Below are 8,458 nucleotides of genomic sequence, written 5' to 3' on the forward strand. Positions count from 1 at the left end.
CACCCAATAACGCGAACTAGTGGTGTTGTTAAACGAAACAAAAGTTAACTCTATTCTTCTTTTGCAAAATGTCGTGGTATGTGCTTTCCTGTTTGTGGGAAAGTGCATATAAAAGATCCCTTGCTGCATTAGAAAAAAGAAGAAGAATTACCCAATGTTTGACATCCAATAGCCGATGATTAATTAATCAATGTGCTCCAGTGGTGTCGTTAACAGGGCCGTAGCTAGGATTTTTTGTTGGGGGGGGGGGGGGGGGGTGGGCAACTGAGTAGTTAATAGTGTAAAACTCCTTAAACAGTTAAGAAGATAATTTTCCTTGCCCCCCCCCCCCCCCCCCCTCCCGCTAGCTACGGCCCTGGTTAAACAAAACACACTTTAACTTTATTCTTCTTTCGCAGACGTTTTTTTCTTTTTTTTTTTTGGCAAACGGACAAATATATTACATATATGTATCTATCAAGTCACAGTGTCCAAGCTAAGAGGATAAACGATGGCGAACACCAATAAATAATTTTTATTATATTCTATCCTATCACATCCATGGTGTTCGACTGGCTTTAAATTCTATAATAAATGAATGTGATCAGACAGAAAAACACGGACATCTGTCTAATTATGCAATCGGAGCCTCTCGCCTATTTCCGTAATACATTGAGAACAATCTTTTGACGTCACGTGTTTATTACGTCATATATAGGGATTCGCCACAGGCGATAACACTGCCTTCAAGGCTTATTAACAGAAGTGAGTATTTTTCAATTTTATGTTATGAAAAGTTTATTTGGCACTTGTTTTTTTGTGTAGATGTTTGTTGCTACTTTTTCAAATAGTAATTTAAAAAAACAAAAAAAAACTGTATCAAAATATTTTAAAAGGGAAGTTAAAGATAAAGAAAATGGGCATGGGATCAATAAGGAACCACGGGCGTTCGAGTTCGTCTATATATAGTCTACAATATATACATTAAGTAAGGATCGGAAACTAGTCTAAGCTCGATCAAACACAGACCCCCACTCGCTAAAAGCCCCGACAACTTAAGTCTCCCCTGGGTTCTCATGCCACGACCAAAAGCGGTCAGGCCCTATGGACAACCTAGGGAGACACCCCAGCATCAAATAGGTCTAATTAACGAGCTACTCTCGACTCATTAAAATCAAAACCTATGTTAGCTCTTGATCTTTCTCTTTTTCACCGAGCGCTCAAAATTGCGCCAAATTTCCTTAATCAAAATTGCGCACCGTTTCTTTTTGGCATTTTTTGCTCCTTCAAAATTCCATAGCACCACTAACCACCCACCCGCCTGTTACCGACCACGGTCGGGCTGCTGGTGTTCCCTTACACCTGCCAGTGCAGGCGGTCTCTTCTCCTTCCCATCCCCACCTTTCCTATCCTGGACAGAGGAGCCAGCCAAGGCCGGCTCTTGTGCCCAGGATAGGCGTGCGCTACAACAGCTTGCTCTGAATGTGCACGTAAAGCCCTATGATCTGACCTGACCTGACAACGAAAGAAGTAATTTACACCACAAAACCTATACTGGTGGATTCCTTGAATGATAATCTTTCTACCTGAGCCGGTTAATCATGCCATACAATTATGGAACATTGTTCATATCACATTCATCATAGCATTTCGTGGAAAACACATCACTAGTCTTTTGTGATTAAGGTGGGGCAGGACGTAACCCAGTGGTAAAACCCTCGCCTGATGCGCGGTCGGTCTGAGATCAATCCCCGTCGGTGGACCCATTGGGCTATTTCTCATTCCAGCCAGTGCACCGCGACTGGTATACCAAAGTCCGTGGTATGTGTTATCCTATCTATGGGATGGCGCATATAAAATATTCTTTACTACTAATGGAAAAATGTAGCGGGTTTCCTCTCTAAGACTATACGTCAAAATTACCAAATATTTAACATCCAATAGACGATGATTAATATATCAATGTGCTCTAGTGGCGTCGTTAAACAAAACATTTGGCATAGCACGCATGAGTGTTCCATCGACTGGTACTAAATAAACACTCAGAAACTCCAATCAGGACCCAAACGCCCGTGTACATTTTCAACATTTCTTTCATTTCAACATATTTTCGTGCTTATATACAAAATTTAAGGTTCAATCACGCTGTCCAGGGCACACACTCACATTCACACGCACGCACGCACGCACGCGCGCACACACACACCTCAGATATCTTGGCTGTCTGTCCAGGACAGTGGGTTAGTTGTTAGTTGGTTAGTGAGAGAGAAGAGGGTGTACTGGTCTCACACCCACCCATTGTGTTGTTAAAAATCGCCCTGGATGGGAGCCTGTACCAGGCTGAGAACCCTGTGCCTATCAGCCTTATTTCCGATAGCTTAACCACGACACCACTAAGGCCGGAACCCGTGTACGAAACCTGGTAAAGGTATAGGCCTACTGTATGCTGCACGGAATGGTAGCTCCTAAGTTCGCTAATTTGTACCTGTGTTTTTTTTTTTAAAATAAATTTCTAGAAATTAATCGATCTTACACATACTTTTTGCATAAATAACTCGAGAATGTTGAGATTGTAATGTGTTTACTAGTCTGAGTACTCTGACCGCAAAGCTAATGACATATATCCGTTAACGATCCGTTTATCACATCCGTTTATTGTCCGTAAAACGCATCCGATAGCAGTTGATTTCGAACCAATGCTTTTTAATGCTTTTTTGTTTGTTTTGTTTAACGACACCACTGGAGCACGTTGATTAATTAATCATCGGCTGTTGGATGTCAAACATTTGATACTTCTGACTCGTAGTCATCAGAGGAAACCCGCTATATTTTCTTAATGCAGCAAGGGACTTTTATATGCACTTTCCCACAGACAGGAAAACACATACCACGGCCTTTGTCCAGTTGTGGTTCACTGGTTGGAACGAGGAAAAAACAATCAGCTGAATGGATCCACCGAGGTGGTTCGATCCTGTGACGCAAGCACCTCAAGCGAGCACTCGGTTTTTAATTAAGACCGACACATAATATGTCTGGAGCGTTTATTTGTCGGATCCGATTATCGCACATTTCGGACAATTTTGGAAAATGCTCCGTTCACGTACATATATCCGTTAACGATCCGTTTACTGCATCCGTTTATCGTCCGTTAAACACATCCGATAACGGATTATTTCAAACCAATGATTTTTATGAAGACTGACACATATGTCCGTAACGTTTATTTGTCGGATTCGATTATCGCACGTTTTAGACAATGTTGGAAAATGCTCCGTTTACGTACCGTTAACAGAGCAAGGATTTCTATCTTATGACGTCATATTGAGAAAGACCCTGTATTAAGAAAGTGTAGTATTCTAGTCTTGTTGCCATAGGCGTACGGCCGGGCTCCCATTTTTGTAGGGGAGCAGGCTGATTTTTGCCCGAATTAAACAAAAGTGCCCGAATCTGGATTACAACGTTTATTCATATCAGAATTACTGCCAAACAGCTATATAGAGTTGCAAACGAATCTTCAAGCATTTTTACATGGGTTACAACTAATATTTTGGATAGAATAATGAAAAATCACATAGTAGAGTTAAGAAAAGTGTTCAGGCCAGCTAATTTTCCCCGAATTTCTCTATTATTTTTGCCCGAATTCAAGGATTTCCTCTGTCTCATACGCTTATGCTTGGTGCTGGGATTAACAGTGACTGGGGAATTGTTACCATTTAACTGTGAATACGCACACTTAGCACCGTGTGAGGTTCTCTGACCTGAGGTCAAACATCAGACCTTATGAGACCAGTTTACTTTGTGTACTTGCATGTTTTATGTATTCCTGTGGTTCAGACCATAATAAAATCAGTTTTCACAAGGTAATATTGGTGTTAAGTTGTGTGGGAATCTTGAGAGTTGTCCTCCGTAATCCTTGCTTTGACGGACATGATTTCGGATATATACGTCATGGTTTGTCGGATCCCTTTAACGTATGCGATAAACGGATCAGTTTACGGACATGTATACGTGTCGCTAGCTTTGCGGTCAGAGAACTCGGACAATGTGTTTACAAACCGTCCAGCAGGGCTCGAACTTAACGGCGGCACCGACGGCAATTGCCGTCGTTGGATATAAATCGCCGTAGGTAGAGTGCATCATCGATGGCACTTTTGTGCCGTCGGTAAAGCTCCTCAACAATGGCGAAATGTATACACCTGGTGTACATTATCTGCCAATATTTAACATTTGCACATTTAAAAGATGTCTACAAATAACAAGATAGCCTTTCAGTCAGGTTTATTTTCTGCAAATGTCACTTTTAAAAAAATTGCCTTAGGCAGACTCAAAATTGCCGTCGGTAGACTGTTTAACCCTTTGCAATTCTTTTAAAAATTGCCGTGGGAAACAAATTCTTAAGTTCGAGCCCTGCGTTCAGTACAACTACATTCCTGTTTTATCAAATCTTATGAAATCGGCCGTCAGAGACAGATGAGTTGGGCAGACGGCAAACTTGTCGCTGATCGGTAACATATTCCTGGCATAAATTACGGAGTATTTGCCTCAAATGAGTTTATTTTATTTAACGACAAACCTAGAACAATTTGATTAATTAATCATCGGCTAGTGGATGTCAAAATTTGATAATTTTGACATAGTCATAGAGAAAACCCGCTACATTTTGACATTAGTAGCAAGGGATCGTTTATAAGCACCATCCCACAGACAGGATAGCACATACCACGACCTTTGATATACCAGTCGTGGTGCACTGACTGGAACGAGAAATAGCCCAAATGGGCCCACTAACGGGGATCGATCCTATACCGACCACGCGTCAGGCGAACGCTTTCCTACTGGGTTACGTCCTGTCCCTTCGGCCGTCAGAAACCGATGAGTTAGGCAGACAGCAAACTTGTCGCTAATGGGTAACATCTTCTTCCAGGCATATTTTACTGAGTGTTTGTCTCAAATGAACACGTCCAATTCCGTTTCGTCTTCCAAAGAAGGAAGAAGGAAGGAAATGTTTTATTTAATGACGCACTCAACACATTTTATTTACGGTTATATGACGTCGGACATATGGTTGAGGACCACACATATATTGAGGGAGGAAACCCGCTGTCGCTTCTTCATGGGCTACTCTTTTCGATTATCAGCAAGGGGTCTTTTATATGCACCATCCCATAGACAGGATAGCACATACCACGGCCTTTGATGTACCAGTCGTGGTGCACTGGCTGGAGCGAGAAATGTCTTCTAAAGACTCTCTAATAAAATGCTTAAAAAAAAAAAAAAAAAAAGAGAAGAAAACTACCAATAAATTAAATTATTTCGTTGTAATTTTTATGGGCATATAGATGAAGGTCACGACTGGCATATATAGGCCGTGGTTTGTGCTATCCTGTCTGTGGGATGGTGCATATAAAATATCCCTTGCTGCTAATGAAAAAAAAATGTTGTGTTAGATTATGTTAGAATTACCAATCAATGTGTTCTAGTTGTGTCGTTAAACAAAATAATGTTAAAATTTCAAAGCAAAAGTTAATACATTGACATACTTTCCCCACCATAATGCAACTTTGACATAGAACCTCTAAGCTAATATCAGGGGTGGGAATTGGTGAACTGTAAAAAAAGAGGAAATCTAGAGGGGTCGCGGAAATTCTAGGTTAAAATCTGTGCCATCTGACACGAGATTAAAATGCGAGGAAACGCAATGTTCCATGAGAGGAAAACAGATGATCCGAGGAGAATTCCCACCCCTGTAATGTAAACAAAAAATAATAATAAAATAAATATATAAATAAATAAATAAATAAATAATTTATTTATTTATTATTATTATTATTTTATTTTTATTTTTATATAGATATCGATAATTTCGTCCGACGTGTAAACACACACCTCTGATCCGTCCCTCTATTTATTTATTTATTTTGTCCGACTCTACAAGTATACTCCTTGCTCACGATATCGCGGGTTCCACGATATCGCGGCATTTACATTTATACGGCTGGTAGGTACTGGGTTCGGATCCCAGTCGAGGCATGGGATTTTTAATCCAGATACGACTCCAAACCATGAGTGAGTGCTCCGCAAGGCTCAGTGGGTAGGTGTAAACCACTTGCACCGACCAGTTATCCATAACTGGTTCAACAAAGGCCATGGTTTGTGCTATCCTGCCTGTGGGAAGCGCAAATAAAAGATCCCTTACTGCTAATCGGAAGAGTAGCCCATATAGTGGCGACAAAGGTTTCCTCTCAAAATCTGTGTGGTCCTTAACCATATGTCTGACGCCATATAACCGTAAATAAAATGTGTTGAGTGCGTCGTTAAATAAACATTTGTTTTTTAATCATTTATATGGTTTAGCACGCGATGGCACGTTTATTATTAGAAATGTGATGATAGACAACATTGTTTTGCCCATTAACAAATTTGAAGAAATGTCATAGTATTCCTAGTTTAACTGTTGAGTCATAAAATAACAGAGAGTGTGATTTTACTGACACCCCCATGCTTATGAATAGCCCCAGTACTTACAATACACGCATACAATTCTGCTCTGACAGCTCTCCGACCTTCGTCTGGTTGTTGACAATCAAAACAAGGCTATATACGGTCACAGATTTACTATATTTAGAACGCGCGACCTCTAGAAAAGTATGGAAACATTTAAGAGCCATGCCTATATTTATTGGCAATTTAAACAACAAAAAAAGAGGAAAGAAATGTTTTATTTAACGACGCACTCAACACATTTTATTTACGGTTATATGGCGTCAGACATATGGCTAAGGACCACACAGATTTTGAGAGAAAACCCGCTGTCGCCACTACATGGGCTACTCTTTCCGATCTTTTATTTGCGCTTCCCACAGGCAGGATAGCACAAACCATGGCCTTTGCTAAACCAGCTATGGATCACTGGTCGGTGCAAGTGGATTACACCTATCCATCGAGTCTTGCGGAGCACTCACTCAGGGTTTGGAGTCAGTATCTGGATTAAAAATCCCATGCCTCGACTGGGATCCGAACCCAGTACCTACCAGCCTGTAGACTGATGACCTAACCACGACGCCACCGAGGCTGGTACCAATTTAAACAAAACACATAACTTTTAATATGTTCTATTCTTGGTTTTACTCGATAAATATTGACTATATAACTGTTGAATCTTACTAATATGACTTGGTAGTGTTTTTAAATGCCTACACTGTCTTGCATAATAATAATAATTATTATTACCGACTTTTTCATTGGAAAATATAAATATTTTACTAGTTAAAAAACGAAACGTTTTAAGTTGACTTTTCTTCGTTATTGAGTTGAAGTTTGTTTACTAGACATTACTACAAATTTGTGTACAAAAAGAGCCATTTTTGACCCGTGCGGTCCACCGTATTGTAAAGTTTGCGATTTACCGCGATATCGTGGTAACCTCCCTTGAACGGAAGCCAGTGCTATGGTGTACTTCCATCAACTGTTTTAATGTTAGAACTGCATTTATTTGTCAACACAGTAGCATGGACATGATGCAGATATAGCAAAAATTGCAACCTTCATATGTTTAAGTACATTTCTTTGTTTCTTCCAAATAGTTAAATACCGCAATATCGTGGTACCCCAGTATATAACTATTTTAAAATCAGGCTTCTGCCCACACTCCCCTCTTTCAGATATTGAGCCTACGCATTTGACTTTCTTTTTCTTTGACATCTATTTTAATGTTTAATACATAAACAATATCCTCTTTTGTACTTTCTATTCCTGTCTTAATTTTGTCTCTTATCACTAGGACATGGCTTCCATCATGAGCGGAAGTGACCTCGAGATCGAAACAATAAACCCCACAAAAGAGTTGGTGACGTTTGATCACGTGCGGAAGCGATACTATCCCGAACAGAAGTTTTCCATTGGCTACAAGATGGGTGTCAATCTGGAACAGACTCCCAGAGACTGGATCGGCGTTTTTGAAAGCGAATGGAACTCGGTCAACGACTACATTACCTTCCAGTGGGCGTCCAATACGGTACTCTGTAAACACGCCTCCGGGATGCGCAGAGTAACTTTCGAAAAGTTCTCTCCCTTAGTAAGACCTCTTTCTTTTTTCTTTTTCTTTTTTTACCTCTTACGTCCTAACCAGATTACGCCGTTAATATTGTTACTTAATCCTGACCCCGTGCACACACACACACACACACACACACACACACACACACACACACACACACACACACACACACACACACATATTATTGCATCATTCTTAATTTTAAGCTCAATATTTGTTTAATTTTTTTATTAGAGCCAGTCTTCAGACATCCTTTAATAATAAATAAATAGATTTGATTGATTGAAAACTTTTTTTATTGCTTTAGCGAAAAAGGATCGGCAACAAGTTTGCCAACTTACTAGTTATCTCCCTTAGTAACACCTTTTATAACCCTTACAACACAGTCGGATAACGCCGTTAATATTGTTAATTAATCCTGAC

The sequence above is a fragment of the Gigantopelta aegis genome, chromosome 11, assembly GCF_016097555.1.
Source record: "Gigantopelta aegis isolate Gae_Host chromosome 11, Gae_host_genome, whole genome shotgun sequence".
Taxonomy (NCBI): Eukaryota; Metazoa; Mollusca; class Gastropoda; order Neomphalida; family Peltospiridae; genus Gigantopelta; species Gigantopelta aegis.